Source organism: Petaurus breviceps, unplaced genomic scaffold, assembly GCF_028583685.1.
Source record: "Petaurus breviceps papuanus isolate PSGF00001 unplaced genomic scaffold, PetGlider_PUasm1.0 90775, whole genome shotgun sequence".
In the NCBI taxonomy this organism is placed as follows: Eukaryota; Metazoa; Chordata; class Mammalia; order Diprotodontia; family Petauridae; genus Petaurus; species Petaurus breviceps.
In genome coordinates, this window is record NW_027187342.1 from 7,490,477 (window position 1) to 7,507,165 (window position 16,689).

The 16,689-nt window shown below is 36.7% G+C and overlaps 1 long non-coding RNA gene across 1 annotated transcript in view; it reads left to right on the forward strand.

The window, feature by feature from the left end:
* The first annotated feature begins 669 nt into the window (after positions 1-669).
* LOC138146839 (uncharacterized) overlaps positions 670-16,689 on the forward strand; it is a 40,564-nt gene continuing 24,544 nt past the window's right edge. The window contains exons 1-2 of the long non-coding RNA XR_011164617.1: positions 670-791; positions 4,866-4,966. This is a non-coding gene — a long non-coding RNA (uncharacterized lncRNA). The remainder of the gene's footprint in view (positions 792-4,865; positions 4,967-16,689) is intronic.

The following is a 16,689-nucleotide window of genomic DNA, read 5'->3' on the forward strand; positions in this document are numbered from 1 at the left end:
GAACTAGACCATGCTCAAAGGAACAATAAAGTAAGTAAATGCAGCTTTTCACTGGGTCTCACTTACCAACCTAGAGTCACATGAGTGGGGAGACTCTCCCCATAATTGTGTTTATTTTTGTAATACCTTTCCAAATGAAACACAACAAAATTTTAAAATGTCTAAATATATCAACACTCAAACCAACTGAATATCCTGAGATGTGTGATGGAGCCACCTTCAATAAAGAATCTGATGGTTCTAGACTTTAGGGTGCTCTGTGACTTTAAAGTCTCCTCTCCCCTTTATTAGATCATCAGCTACAACGAAGGCACTGACTCTAAGGCCAGGGTCTTTGGAATTGATTGGCTTAGATATTCCCTGGAGGTGTTAGATATGAATAAAATCCCAATAGCAGTAGCCTGTGTTCTAACAGAAATCAAGATTCATAAACCCTTGTTTTCCCTGCTAAGGTTGAATAGTCTAAAAATGGATGTATCCTTTTATCTATCTGGTGTGATAATGAGGAGGGGGCATGCAGTTTCCCATTAACTCTTTCAAACACAAGCCCTTTATGCCACAATATGTTCTTCAGTGGCACTAAATGCCTTTGGGAACTCTAAAATAATCGATTTCCTTCATACTTTGCTTGTTTTTAAAATCTCCAGCCCTATGGATCATGTTCTACCTTCCAAGCTCAGCTCAGATGCCACCTTCTCTATGAAACCTTCCCTAATCCTCAGCAACTGTTGATGTTCACCAAGTAGTGAGACCCTGGAGAGGTGATCAGAATCACCTGGGAATAAACGAAGGTATTTATAACTTCCTGCCACCCTGTCTGCTGCTGGCATAGAGGAGGACTTTATACTCTGATACTAGTATTGAACTATTAAAAGTAGCAATTTTATCCACCTTGAAATAGTTCATTAACAATAAATATAAAGGAATAACAGGATAGTAATTCATCCTATGACTGTTTCTATCTGCACACCATTGAAAAAGATGAGAACATCATCATCATTACCACCACCGTCATATAACTTCTATACATATGAATTGTTTTAAAAGAACTTTAATGTATTCATAAAATATATTTATTTAGCACCCACTTTGTGCCACGTCCTATGCTAAGCACTGAGGGGAGTATAGGGAAAATAAGATAATGTCCCTGCCCTGAAGTTTTGTCTTATAGGGGTGGTAAGACATGGATACAAATAATTATAATTCAAGGCAGTGTTTAAGCTATGTAAATTTTTTAAAGGGAGTCTGATATACTGGGGAAAAAAAAAGATTACTGGATGGAGTCAGTGCATCTGGGTTCAAGTCTTGCCTCAAATCATTATTATCTATGAGACCTTGAGTAAATCACAACCTTTCCTCAGTTTTCTATCTGTAAAATAGAAATAAAATCTGCCATGCTCATTTTTCATTGCAATAAGAATCAAATGAGATAATACATATGGAAGAAGTGTGTTATAAATTGTAAAGCACTATATTAATATGTTTCCTTTGATATTCTGATCAACCAATTCAGTTCAAAGTCAACAAACATTTATTATATACCTATTATGAACAAGGCAATATTATAGGCACTAGTGATGCAAAGACAAATATAACATAATCCCTGCCTTCAAGCAGCTTTTATTATACTGGAGAATTGCATATGCTTGCTCCAACCATACAGATCAGAATCCATCTATGCCTGTTCATCCTAGATGATTCTCATGTGCTATAAATCCTCCACAAGGCATCTATCTATGCAATTGACTTGGGGACTTTGTTTTGGCCTCTTGACCTTACTTAGGTAATAATGGAGTTAAGAGATCATCAGTTGGTTATCCCTCACTTTTGTTATGTAATCTCCTCTTCTATTCTCTGCTGCCTTGTAGTCACATTCACCATGCACCACATCATTGCTATTTTGGTGATGTACCAATTTGATTCTTTGGAGATTATGGTTTTTTCATGATTCATAGTCATAGAGCATCACTGGACGAATATTGTTGTTAAAAAGATAGATCTTTGTTTCAAGGAGAAACTTGGAGTCAATAAAAGCACTTAAATTTCCCAAATGCCACCTACTTCACTCTCTTCCTTCTATTCAATTCTGTTGCTAGCTCATTGTTCATTCACAATGCCTGTCCAAGATAGGTGTACCAATGGACTAGTTCTATGAGTTATCCTTCTAATTTCACAGAAGAGTCTAGAAAATAAGTATTGGTCATTCACTTATTTCTTCTTTTGTGCAAAGTTAGGCCAAACTCTTTTGAATGATTATGGGTCCCGTTAAGAGGCTCTTTGGTGTTCTGGGGCTTTATGCAATCAATAAAATATCAATTCCAAACAGAAGCAACTAATATCACTATAAGGAAGACTCCTTTTATTTAGACTCTGTTGGAAAGCTTCCACCTCAATGACAAACATCTTTGGCAAACACATGCCCTTGTTTTAAGCCTTTCTTAATACAAACAGTTGAAGTTCGATCAGTGAACAAAATAATCTTTTTTTTCAAGGAATTGTATTTGACTTTAACATATGCATAGGAGATACTTTATTAGAGTATTTTTAAGGCAGCATGCTGCTCAATTAAACCAAATGGTTTTTTTGTGTTTTTACCAACAAACTGTATGTAGAGTAGGATTTCGTATTCTCCTCACCTTTCATTCTATTATGGGATTGTAAAGCATGGCTTCATCAAGAGCAGATCATGTCAAAGTTACTATATTTCATTTTGACCAGATTACTAAACTGGTAGCTTCAGAGGTAGCATACCTAGACTTCAGGAAAAAGTTTGATAAACTGTCTCCTGCTATTCTTTAGGAAAAGATAGAATGATAGGAGCTAGACAATAATGTAATTAGAAGGATTCATAAATGGTTGAATAAACAGATTCAAAGAGTAGTTGTATCTCATACTATGAAGGTACCTCGATAGCCATCTAGTTAAACTCATACCCAAAAGCAATCCTACTATAACCTACCTGGCAAGTGGTCATCTATGTTTTTAGCATGCTACACTATCCTGTAAATCCTAAGAAAGGGAAACCCACCTGCCCTCTAAGTAGCTTATTCCATTTGGGGACAACTCTAATTGTGAATAATTTTTTTTCCAGACATCCAGTCTAATTTTCCTCCATGGAACTTTTCCCCTTAAGTCCTAGTTTTGCCCTCTGAGGTCAAATGGAACATTTAGCTCCACCTCCACATGAAAGCCCTCCAAGAAAGCTATGATGTTCTGTCCCTTCCCAATTTTCTTTTCTCCAAGCTAAACAAGCTTGGTCCTGCAACCAAGCCTCATGTGGCATCAACATGGATAGTCTTTGGTTTATCCATGTGCTTCTTAAAGTGAGTTCAGAACTGAACACACAACTCCAGGTGAGGCCTGATAGAGTCAGAAGACAGTGGAAGTACCACCTCTTTATATTTGGAAGTCATGCCCCCAGTCAACCCAAGATTGTGTTAGCTTTTTTGGCTGTCTTACAACCCTGCTGACTAATATTGAGTTTGAGGTAAACTAAGCCCCCTAGATAATTTTCAGAACAACTGCTATTCTGCTCATTACTCTCCTATCTTTTGCTTGTAAAGTTGATTTTTATATCCAAGTGCAAGACTTTATATTTATCCCTATTGAATTCCATCTTATTATATCCAGCCCAAAGTTCCAGACTACCAGTCATTTTCTATCCTAAATCCATCATCCACTGTTAGCTATGCCTCTCAACTGTTTATCATTGGCTAATCTGATGAGCACATTCTTGCAAGACATTGATAAAAGTATTAATAGAATAGGGCCAAGCACAAATCCATAGAGTGTCCTGGACACCTCTCCCATTTTGACATAGGACCATTAACAACTACTCTTTGAGGCTATCTGTCCAACCAGTTCTGAGTCCTTCTGACCATATTTTTGTGTGACCTGTATCTCGCCATCTTCTATATAAGGTACTTTATCAAAGGCCTTGTTGAAATATAGGTAAATTTCTCTACAAAATTCTCCTCATACATAGATGATAGACAAATAGATAAGATAGATAAATCAATATATGGACATATGGATGGACACAGAGAGAGACAGTAAGACAGAGAGAGAGAGAGAGAGAGAGAGAGAGAGAGAGAGAGAGAGAGAGAGGAGGGAGAACAAGCTTACATTAAGCATATACTGTGTGTCAAATACTCTGTTAAGCCCTGGGAATACAAATAACAACACTCCCTCCCCCCCCCCAAAAAAAAAGATAGTTCCTACTCTCTTTACTGATCCATTCTAAAATTTTGCCAGAAACTAAGTCAAGCAACCTACTTCATAGTTTGTAGGTTTTGTTCTCTTCCCTTTTTTTGAAAATTGGGACAATTTTTGCCCTTCTTCAATCTTGTGGTACCTCTCTTATTCTCCACGATCTTTAAAAGATCACATCTGACCTTATCACGGATCACTTAACCTCTATTTGTCTGTTTCCTTAACTGTAAAATGGGGATAACAATAGGACCAGGGTTGTTGTGAGAATCAGATGAGATAATAATCATAAAGCACCTAGCCCAATGCCCAGTAAGGCATTTTATTAATGTTAGCTATTATTATTAAGCACAATAAATCCAAGAGTGGCAGCACTGCCCCAATCCCCTTCTAGATGACTGGTCCTTCTTCCAGTCCAGTCCTTGTAGTCATCATTCTGAGAAGCAGTTCCTGTGGAGATGCAAACTAGCAACAGCTTCTGCAGGAGCTTGATCCCCTATTTTTGCAGCAACCATTGAGGATGGGGAAAAGACAGTTCTCACCACTAATACACTATAGAATGGTTCGACATAAGAAATGAATATGATTTTTAGTGGGAAAGAAAGCATTACATTAAAGAAGATGCATTACTATGTTCTTTGTTGCTCTACCCTAAGGGCCACAGGACTGTTCCATCTGAGATGCAGCTGAAACCTCCTGTACATGTTGTCTCCCCCTATTAAAATCTGAGATCAGGAACTTTGTATCTCCATACAAAGTAAGTGCTTAATAAATGCTTTTTCATCCATTCATTCATTAATAAACGTCCCTTGAATTTAGCCCAGCTTCTTATACTTCCTTAATCTATAGTCCTGTTCAGGGAGAACTGATCCTCAAAAGGATGCCTCAGGAGCCTGAATTATCTTTAGTCAGCCCAAAACAATTCAATTATTTTCAATGTAGTAGACTCACTAAGTCAGCTTAGTGGACTAATAACATTAAAGAAAGCTTTTGATAACTATTGGGGGGAAATAAGGAGTTTAAGGTTAACTTTTAGTTAAAGAAAAAATAATGTAATTGCGCTGAACATTGCATTATGTAGCCATTTTGGTTAATTGAGGTTTTGCTATATTATTTCTCTGGTTCTTTCATAATGATATGCAGGGGATTAAAGTGGTCCTATCAACCAAAATGCCTTTCTAGGAAAATGATGACATTCTAGCTTGAACATGAAGCATTCTGGGAAATGTGGCAAATTACAAGCAAGTCACAGAAAGTTCAATAGTTATACTTACCATCACATTTCCATTTAGGAATTGCTCCTTCGTGTGTATTCAGGGCATCTAGGTGGTACAGTGGACAGAGAACTGGGTCTGGAGGTGGGAAGACCTGAGTTTAAATCCAGCCTCAGACACTTACTAGCTGTGTGATCCTGGGCAAGTCACTTAACCCCGTATGCCTCAGTTTTCCCATCTGTAAAATGAGCTAGAGAAGGAAGTGGCAAACCACTGTTCTATCTTTGCCAAAAAAAGGGGGTCATAAAGAGTTGGACACCACTGATATATGGTATATATATGTAAATATAACCTTTATGTGTACAAAATTTTTAATATTCACTGTTGTTGCTTAGCATCATGTCTACACTGGGCAACCTCATTAAATTAGGAACAAAATGCTGGCTCTCTGCAGGCCATTTTTCAGGAAAACAAAATGTATAACCACATAAAACTAGACTTCTGACCCAAATCAAATCTTGCTAAAATAGTATCAAGGAAGACTGCTGAGAGAAAATCTGAATTCTCCCATTTCTTGGAAAAACTTTTCATGGTAAAGATACGTAACTGATTTTTTTCTTTACATTGGAGGATAAGGGATTGATTGGTTAATTATTACTGGCTATTTCTCTAAGTTCTCTATACCAAGTTCTGAAATTAACAATTTGAAAATAAATTATCATTCCTTTGATAACAGCTATGATTAAGTGAACGTATTCCAACTTATTGCCCCAATAAATCTGAAAATTAGAGAGAAATGAACAACAGTTAATACCATTTTCTTTATTTAAAAAAAAATTATATGCATGCACAAGTATGGTTCTTGCCAACAGCTGAAAATGAGAAAGAACACTGAATTGGAAGCCAGAACTGTATTCCAGCCCCATGTCTTGGCATTAATTATTTGTGTGATCTTGGGCAAGTCACCCAACTGCTCTGGGCCTCTGTTTCTTCATCTGTAAAAAGAGGGGTTGAGTTTAGATGTTATCCATGGTCCATTTCAGCTCTAAACTTCTCGCCCTTTTTAATTTTTTTCTCAGTTTACTCATCTTTTTTTATTTTTTTTAAATTAATTTGTTTGTTTACAGGATTCAATTTCACAATTCCTTGAGTTTCACATTTTGCCCCCCCTTCCTCTCCATGGTGGCATATAGTCAAGTATAGGATCTGTAAATGCTTTCACATTATACATTAGTCAGACTATAAGGACGGATTGTACCACCTGGAATGAAAAATGGTAAAGAGAACATAAAACCAAATAAGAAAAGGAAAAAGATCAGGTATTTTGCTTCTATCTGGATATAAACTCAGTTCTTTCTAGTTCTTTCTCTGGATGTAGACATATTTCTCCATTCTGAGTCTTTTGGGATTGACTTATATCACTGCATTGCTGAGAAGAGTCCAGTCTATCAAAGTTGGTCATCACACATAAGTTGTGTCTGTAATTGTGTACAAATTTCCCCTGGTTTTCCTCTTCTCACTCAGCATCAGTTCATATAAGCCTCTCCAGGTAAATATAAAGTCCATCTGCTCCTCATTTCTTATAGCACAATAGTATTCCATAACATGCATATACCACAACTTGTTCAGCCATTCCCCAATTGATGGGCACTCCCTTAATTTCCAATTCTTTGCTACCACAAAAAGAGCTGCTATAAACATTTTTGTACATATGGGTCTTCCTCCCACTTCTATGATCTCTTTGGGATATAATCCTAGGAGTGGTATTGCTGGGTCAAAGTATATGAAATTATTTATAGCCCTTTGGGCATAATTCCAGATCGCTCTCCAGAAAGGCTGGATCAGTTCACAACTCCACCAGAAATGTATCAGTGTTCCAATTTGCCCACATCCTCTCCAGCATTTTTCATTTTCCTGTTTTGTCATCTTAGCCAATCTGACTGTTGAGATGTGGTACCTCAGAATTGTTTTGATTTGCATTTCTCTAATCAATAGTGATTTAGAGCATTTCTTCATGTGCTTATAGATATCTTTAATTTCTTTCTCTGAAAATTGCCTGTTCATATCCTTTGACCATTTATCAATTGGGGAATGACTTGTATTCTTATAAATTTGACTCAATTCTCTGTATATTTTAGAAATGAGTCCTTTGTCAGAGACATAGGTTGTAAAGATTCTTCCCAATTTCCCACCTCCCTCTTAATCTTGGTTACATTGGCTTTGTTTGTACAGAAGCTTTTCAATTTCATGTAGTCAGAATTATCCATTTTACATTTTATAATGTCCTCTAATTCTTGTTTAGTCATAAAGTCTTTCCCTCTCCACAAATCTGACAGGTAAACTATTCCTTGTTTTCCAAGACTGCTTACAGTATCAACCTTTATACCTAGATCATGCACCCATTTAGACTTGATTTTGGTATATGGTGTTAGATAATGGTCTATGCCCAATTTCTGCCATACTATATTCCAGTTTTCCCAGCAGTTTATGTCAAATAGTGAGTTCTCATCCCAAAACTAGGGTCTTGGGTTTTATCAAACAATAGATTACTATAGTTGTTGACTTCTGAATCTCATGTGCCTAATCTATTCCATTGATCCACTCCTCTATTCCAAGTAGTTTTGAGGACTGCTGCTTTATAATACAGATTGAAATCTGGTATAGCTAGTCCACCCTCCCTAGCATTTCTTTTCATTAATTCCCTTGATATTCTGGACCATTTATTCTTCCAAATGAATTTTGTTACTATTTTTTTCTAGCTCTATAAAGTAGTTTTTTGGTAAATTAAATGGTATGGCACTAAATATATAATTTAATTTAGGTAAAATTGTCATTTTTATTATATTAGCTCGACCCAGCCATGAGCAATTGATATTTTTCCAATTAGTTAGATCTGACTTTATTTGTGTGAAAAGTGTTTTGTAGGTGTGGTCATATAGGTCCTGGGTTTGTTTTGGCAGGTAGATTCCCAAGTATTTTATAATGTCTATAGTAACTTTAAATGGGATTTCTCTTTATATCTCTTGCTGTTGAATTTCATTGGAAATATAAAGGAATGCTGAGGATTTATGTGGGTTTATTTTATATCCTGTAACTTTGAAAAAATTATTTATTGTCTCAAGTGGTTTTTTACTTGATTCTCTAGGATTCTCTAAGTATATCATCATATCATCTGCAAAGAATGATAGCTTCGTCTCTTCTTTGCCTAATTTGATTCCTTTGATTTCTTTTTCTTCTCTAATTGCTACTGCTAACATTTCTAGTACCAGATTGAATAAGAGGGGTGATAGTGGACACCCTTGTTTCACCCCTGATATTATGGGAAATGCTTCTAGCTTATCCCCATTACATATAATACTTGCTGATGGCTTTAAATAGATGCTACCTATTATTTTAAAGAAGGCTCCATTTATTCCTATACTTTCTAATGTTTTTAATAGGAATGGATATTTTATTTTGTCAAAAGCCTTTTCTGCATCTATCAAAATGATCATGTGGTTTCTGCTAGTTTTATTGCTGATATGATCAATTATAATGATGGTTTTCCTAATATTAAACCATCCTTGCATTCCTGGAATAAATCCTACCTGATCAAAGTGTATTATTCTTTTTTTTTGCCCTTTTTTTGGAGGGCAATTTGGGTTAAGTAACTTGCCCAAGGTTACACGGCTAGTATTGAAAGTGTATTATTCTTGAGATAAGTTGCTGTAGTCTTTTTGCTAATATTTTATTTAAAAATTTTGCATCTATATTCATAAGGGAGATTGGTCTATAATTTTCTTTCTCTGTTTTATCTCTTCCTGATTTAGGTATCAGTACCATATTTGTGTCATAAAAAGAATTTGGTGGGACTCCTTCTTCAATAATTTTCCCAAATAGTTTGTAGAGTATTGGAATCAATTGTTCTTTAAATGTTTGATAGAATTCACTAGTAAATCCATCTGGCCCTGGAGATTTTTTCCTAGGGAGTTGACTGATGGCTTGTTCAATTTCTTTTTCTGAGATGGGGTTATTTAAGTAACTTACTTCCTCTTCAGTTAATCTGGGCAACTTATATCTTTGTAAATACTCATCCATTTCCCTAAGATTGTCAAATTTATGTGCATACAATTGGGAAAAATAATTTCTAATTATTGTTTTGATTTCCTCTTCATTGGAGGTAGATTCACCCTTTTCATTTTTGATACTCATAATTTGGTTTTCTTCTTTCTTTTTTTTTATCATATTGACTAAGGGTCTATCAATTTTGTTGGTTTTTTTTTTTCATAAAACCAGCTCTTAGTTTTATTTATTAATTCAATAGTTTTCTTAATTTCAATTTTATTAATCTCTCCTTTGTTTTTCAATATTTCTAATTTAGTATTTAATTAGGGATTTTGAATTTGTTCTTTTTCTAGGTTTTTCAATTTCATGCCCAATTTGTTGACCTCCCTTTTCTCTAATTTAATCATGTGTGCACTCAGGGATATAAAACTTCCCCTAATAACTGCCTTTAATGCATCCCACAAATTTTGGTATGTTGTCTCACTATTATCATTGTCTTGAATGAAATTACTGATTGTTTCTATAAATTCTTGTTTGACCCACTCATTCCTTAGGATTAAATTGTTTAATTTCCAATTAGTTTTTAGTCTGTCTTTGCATGGCCATTTATTGCATATAATTTTTATTGCATCATGATATGAGAAGGATGCATTTAATATTTCTGCCTTACTGCATAGAATTGTGAGGTTTTCATGCCCTAGAACATGGTAAATTTTTGAGTTTGTGCCATGAACTGCTGAGAAGACAGTATATTCCTTTTAATCCCCATTCAGTTTTCTCCAGAGATCTATCATACCTATCCTCTCTAAAATTCTGTTCACCTCCTTAACTTCTTTCTTGTTTGTTTTAAGGTTGGATTTATCAAGTTCAGAAAGGGGGAGGTTAAGGTCTCCCACTAGTATAGTTTTGGTATCTAGTTCTTCCTCTAACTCCTTTTCCTTTTCCTCTAGGAATTTGGATGCTATACCACTTGGTGCATATATGTTAAGTAATGATATTGCTTCATTCTCGATGGTGCCTTTTAACAGGATATAATTTCCTTCCTTATCTCTTTTAATTAGGTCAATTTTTGCTTTTGCTTTATCTGAAATAAGGATTGCTACACCTGCTTTTTTACTTTAGCTGAGGCATGATATATTTTACTCCAGCCTTTTACCTTTACCCTGTGTGTATCCCTCTGTTTATGATGTGTTTCTTGTAAACAGCATATTGTAGGATTATGATTTCTAATCCATTCTGCTATCTGTCTCCGTTTTATGGGAGAGTTCCTTCCATTCACATTTACAGTTATGATTGTTATCTGTTTCTTTCCCTCCATCCTATTCCCTCCCCTGTTAATGCTCATATTTTTCCCCCTTCTCCCTTCCCTCCTTAATAGTTTTCCTTTTGACCATCGCCTCCCTCAGTATTCCCTTAACAGCCCCCCTTCCTTTTTCTCCCCTTTTCCCTTACTTCTTCTACCCCCCCCTTTACTAGCCCTTTCCCCCTCCTTCCTGTAGGATATTTTTATACTTAATGAAGTATGTTATTTCTTCTTTACACCAAGAGTGACAGGAACAAATCTCATGCGAAGCTCCTCTACCTCCCCTCTTTCCCTCTAAAATGATACTTTTTGCGTTTCTTCTCCATAGAGTCCTGTGTTTAACTGGTTGTTATTCCCTCCTTGCATCAAAACCAATGAGGGAAAAGCTCATAAGATTCTCATCTCCCTCCCTTCTTTTCCTCTGCTATACTGTTTTTATGCCTCTTTGTGTGGCATAATTTACACTTTTCCACTTCATTCATTCATCTTCTTCCATTGCAATCCCTTTGTAGCCCTTAATAAGACTTTTTAAATCATCATTTTGTGTATTTTATACTCCTACCCTCTACTTGTCTATAACCAGTTTGCTCTCATTAAATAGCAGGGTGTGTGTGTGTGTTTCTTGTTTACCTTTCTATATCACTGTTGCATCTCGTAATTGGAGGTTGAATTTTCCATTGAGTTCTGGCTTTTTCATCAGGAAGGTCTGGAACTCTGTTATATCATTGAGTGACCATCTCTTTGCCTGGAAGAATATGCTCAGTCTCACTGGGTATGTGATCCTTGGTTGTAACCCAAGCTCTTTTGCCTTCCGGAAAATTATATTCCACTGCCTCCGATCTTTCTATACAATCCTCACTGTGGTTCCTTGATATTTGAATTATTTCTTTCTGGCCACTTGAAGTATTTACTCTTTTACCTGGTAGTTCTTGAGTTTGGCCACAACATTTCGAGGATTTTTCAGTTTGGGATCTCTTGCAGGAGGTGTCTGGTGGATTCTCTTGATTTCTATTTTACCCTCAGGTTCTAGTATCTCAGGGCAGTTTTCCTTAATGAACTCTTGGAGAATGTTGTCCAGGCTCATTTTTTCATCATGATTTTCTGGTAGGCCTATGATTCTCAGATTATCTCTCCTGGATCTGTTTTTCAGGTCAGTTATTTTTCCATTGAGGTATTTTACTTCTTTTTCTAATTTTTCATTCTTGTTGTTTTGTTTGACTAATTCTTGGTTCCTCATAGAGTTATTTGTTTCAATTTGGTTGATTCTAGTTTTTAGCAAATCATTTTCCTTGGTTAATTTTGGGAGCTCCTTTTCCATATCATACACTTTTCTTTTTAGAGAGATGTTTTCTTCATTATAATGTTTTTCTAATTCTGCAATTTTGGTTTTGAGAGAATTATTAATTTTGTCTTCTATCACTCTCATTCGGTTTTCAAAGTTCCTTTTGATCTCATCTAGGAGAGCTTTCTGTGCTTGGGACCCATTCCCTATTGATGTTTCAGCTGTGGGTGTGTAGTCTACATTGTCTCCCTCTGAGTTTGGTTCTTCCCTCTGAGGATAGTAGGACTCCAGAGTCTTTGAAGTCTGCTTTCTACCCATTTTGAGGCAAGGCCCTAACCATGCCCTTCCTCTAGGGATCCCAAGCCTATACTGTAGTGGCTTTTGCCCTGGGGCAATAGTTACTATGTTTTCGGGGGTGGGACTTGGAGCAGTGGAGGTTCACTTTGTCATCCTGGTCTTTGGAGGTCCTGATAGGGGCTTTTTTTTATTTCTGGGCTATGAAGTGGTAGCCCCAGGAGTATTTGCTGTCTAGGACAGGGGCCCCTGCATTTGGTTCTTACCTTACTCTTTCATCAAATTTGTTGTTGTTAGAATAAAAATATTCTGAGACACAGAGGCAGGCCCGGAAGAGGCCTGATCAACTCAGAGAGCAAGTCGTCCCACCAACCACAAGGGCCACTACCAGGCCTATCACCAAAGGGCTAGGACTTGAAAGAGTATGATGTTTGATAGGTTAAAAAAAAGCCCATAACAGATGCTTAATAAATGATTACTGATTCTGACTCTCATTCTCTAATGGCATTAGTGGCTAAAAAAAAAAACCTTCCTGACAATGTATCATCATACCTCTTTAAATAAAAAAAAAATCTCAAGAGATCATGCCCCTTGCCTAAAGAATTACCACTATTTCTTAATTGAAGAACTGCAGCTTAGAAAAGTTAATTAATTTGTCCAGGATTATACAGATAGTAAATGGTAGAAGAAGATTGGTTCTCAAGAAACTCTTATAAAGCTAACTCCAAGACAATTTCTTAGATTAGAAACATCTATTGTTCCCAATTTAGGTACAAACTCCTTTAAGATTTCCAGTTGTTTATCTCTTAGAATTTTGTTTCCTTCAAAGTTCAGCTCATTCCTCATATTCTCCATGAGGTCTTTCTTGATTCCCACAGCTGCCACTATCTTCTCCCCAAAATTGCCTTGTGTTTATTTTGAATATATTTTAGTAGATTCTGTCTTCTCAGACAGAATGTAAGCTCCTTGAGGTTGGGGATTGTTCTTTTTATCTTTATACACCTAACACCAATATAATAAAAATGCTTGCTGCTTGTTCATGTATCTCTGGGGATTTCTTCCAATCCAGAATATTTGAGGCTATTATGGACCAGTTTCTTTGTTCAAACCTAACTCAGGCTTTCCTGAGCAGTTCAGGCAGTTTCCCACAATAAATGATGCATGAGTTCTTCAAGAGAATGCAGCATGCCTGCTCCTTAGAGATATCATAGAGGAGATTCTTGGTTAGGGTTTGGTTGGATTAAATGACTTCTGAGATCCCTTCCAGTACTGAAATTCTTTGATTCTTTTTTTTTTTTTTTTTTTTTTTTAGCAATTGGGGTTAAGTAACTTGCTCAAGGTTACACAGCCAGTTATTTCTGGGTGTGGTGCTGAGTGTCTGAGCCCAGGATTCGATCTCCAGGTCATCCCGACACTGGAGCCGGTGCTCTTACTTGCTGAGCCACCTGGCCGCCCCTAAGCAATTGGGGTTAAGTAACTTGCTCAAGGTTACAGGGCCAGGTGTTTCTGGGTGGGTGCTAAGTGTCTGAGCCGGAGATTTGATCTCCAGGTCTTCTCAACACTGGAGCCGGTGCTCTTACTCGCTGTGCTACCTGGCCGCCCCACTTCTTTGATTCTTACAAGAAGTTATATTGTCTATGGGACAGTAGACTTAGGCCAGGGAATTCATTCATCTATGAGTTCATTCAATATTTACATGCAAGACCCTATAGATTCTAGGGAAGATACAAAGATGAACAAGATATGGACCTTGCAATAAAGGAACTTACAACTAATTAGAGGATAGAAAGCATGCACACAAATAACTATAATGTGAAGTAGACTGTGAAAGTGCATTAAGAGAGAAATAAAGTAAAAAGGGAGTGCGGAAGACCAAATATGATGTGGAAAGAGGGCAAGGGGGTGGGGGAAGAATCTACAAAATAATCAAGAAAGCTAGAGAAAGACAAAATAAGTGCATCTGCTTTCAAAATTCTGAAAAGTTTGTAACAAAAGCTCTTTCTTTCAGCTATCTGCTGAACACCAATAGGAAAAGCCCAGAGGAGAAGGGATTCTCCTTATCTTAAAGAGTATGATTTCTATAATGATTTTTAAAAAGTTTTTCTTCTCTTAGATTTCTTTATTCTTTCCCTTTATTTCATTCATTTTTTTTGTGTTCTTTTCCCTGCCTTCTTTATCTTTCTTCCCCATTTCCTTCCTTTTTTCTTTTTTCTTTTCTTACTTTCTTTTTCATTCTGTCTTCTTTCTTTTTCCTTCATTTATCTCTTTTTCTTTCTTTTCTTCCTTTCCTTTTTCCTTTCTTATTTCCTTTCTTCATTCTTTTTTTTTCTTTTTTTCCCTTTCTCCTTTCCTTCTTTGCTCTTTTTTCCCCTCTTTCTTTACTAAATTGTTGGGTAAGTAGCTGTAAAGTAACCAAAGTCAGTCAGCAGAATGCAAGTTGAAACCTGCCTTCCAGCAGCATTAACCTCAAGACTCACCTTTCGCCACTATTGTGGCATTTTTTTTCTCCAAGGGAGGCTGGCTCCTCTATCCTGTCTGCCTCTTCTGCATTCACCACTTTCAATGTTTGTGAGTTTCCTCCCAGCCCCACCCAGACATGAATGTGGCTCCCTCCTACTTAGCTAGGAATTGAATTTGAGAAAGGCCAGGTGTAGAAAATCTCCAAATATCTCAACCTCAGTGAGTGGCGGGTATCATTCTACTGCTTGCAGCCCTCTGTACACACATCCTTTGGCATGATTTATGGCCCTAATTAGATCCCAGTGGCAGGATTCTGTCAGCTAACAATGCATATCCTAATCACCTTTTCTTCATACAAATGATTTCCTTAACTTTGCATGCATAACTTAGCAGCCTTTATTTTAAAAACTCATGTTAACAGCTTTCCTGTGGCAACCAGTAGGGGTGCTATGATAAGAATCTAATTTGCTGTAAAAATGACTCATTTGTCAAATAAGCATTAAAATAATTGTTCCCCTTTTGACTGTTACCCTGCTGTTTCCAGTCATTTTCCAAAACTAAATTATTTACTCATTTGAAAGTTCAGCTGTGCATATTTTAATTGATATTCTCTCATAGGACTCATATTGTTAATGACAATAATTAACCCGAAAAGGCTGCTAAATAATTATGCTGAGAAGATATGAAGTATTTGCACAGAAAGTAAAATCAGCATTTGAAAAACTATCAAAATGTAAAACTTTCATATTTTATGGTAAAGCACAGTAATAGTTCATAATCAAATTAAAGATGAAAAGGAGAAATGTAAATGATATGCTTTGATGCAGAACACTTGATGTTCCTAATATGGGAAAGTAGTCCATCCAGCGAGATTATTCTATTTTCCTAGCAAGTTCCTAATATTAATATTCTACCTAGCAGTAGAAAAGATTTTCCTCCAACATTTGTCACTTGGAACTCTACATGCCTCGTTACAATAACTTGCCCTTATTCCTTCGCTTTCATGGTCAAGCTCAACAGGTTGCACACACCGATCCAAAAGAAATCATCACTAAGGCAGATCACTCACCTGCCCTAGAAATGAACCACAGGATCTGAAAGCTGTAAGAGAACTCAAGGGTCAGTGAGCTCAATTTGTATTTCAGCAAGAATCCCCTCTACAGAAGTAGTCACCCAGGCTTTACTGGAAGACATCCAGTGCAGGAAAACCTCCTCTGTCCCGAGGCAGCCCACTTCTCTTCTGGAGAAAGTGTTAGAAAAGTTAGAAAGTGTTTTTTGCTTGTTTGGTTTTGGTTGGGAGTTTCTGTTACATCAAGCCTAAATCTGTTTCCTGTTGCATCCACCTAATGCTCCTAGTTTTGCCCTTGGGGACCAAGCAGAACAAGTATAATTTTTTAAGTTCACAACAACCCTTCAGGATCTTAAGGCTCCTTCCCCTACACCCTATCCCTGTTAATCTCTTATTTTCCAGTCTAAATATGTCTGGTTGTTTTTAACTGATCCTAATATCAAATGAAGTTTCAGTCTTTCACCATCTCAGTTCTGGACAGGTTTTAGTTTAGCAATAATCCTCCTGGAATAAGCACCCAAAATGGAACACAATAGATCCCATATGGCATAACCAGGGAAGACATATATTGGAACTACAACTTCCCTGATACTAGATACTATCTTTTTTCTTAATGCAATTTAAGATGCTTCACATCCTATCCAGCCATCCAAATACACAAGTCATCTTGCCATCTGCCTTGCCATCACTGCTGTTCTTCTCCTTACCTGGACCAATACTCTCCTCACTAGATTCCCTGAATCCATAGGCCCCAAGTGCCTGGGGAAGTTATTTTCCCAACTTTGGAACTCCTGTCCTGAGCTTGAGCCATCTT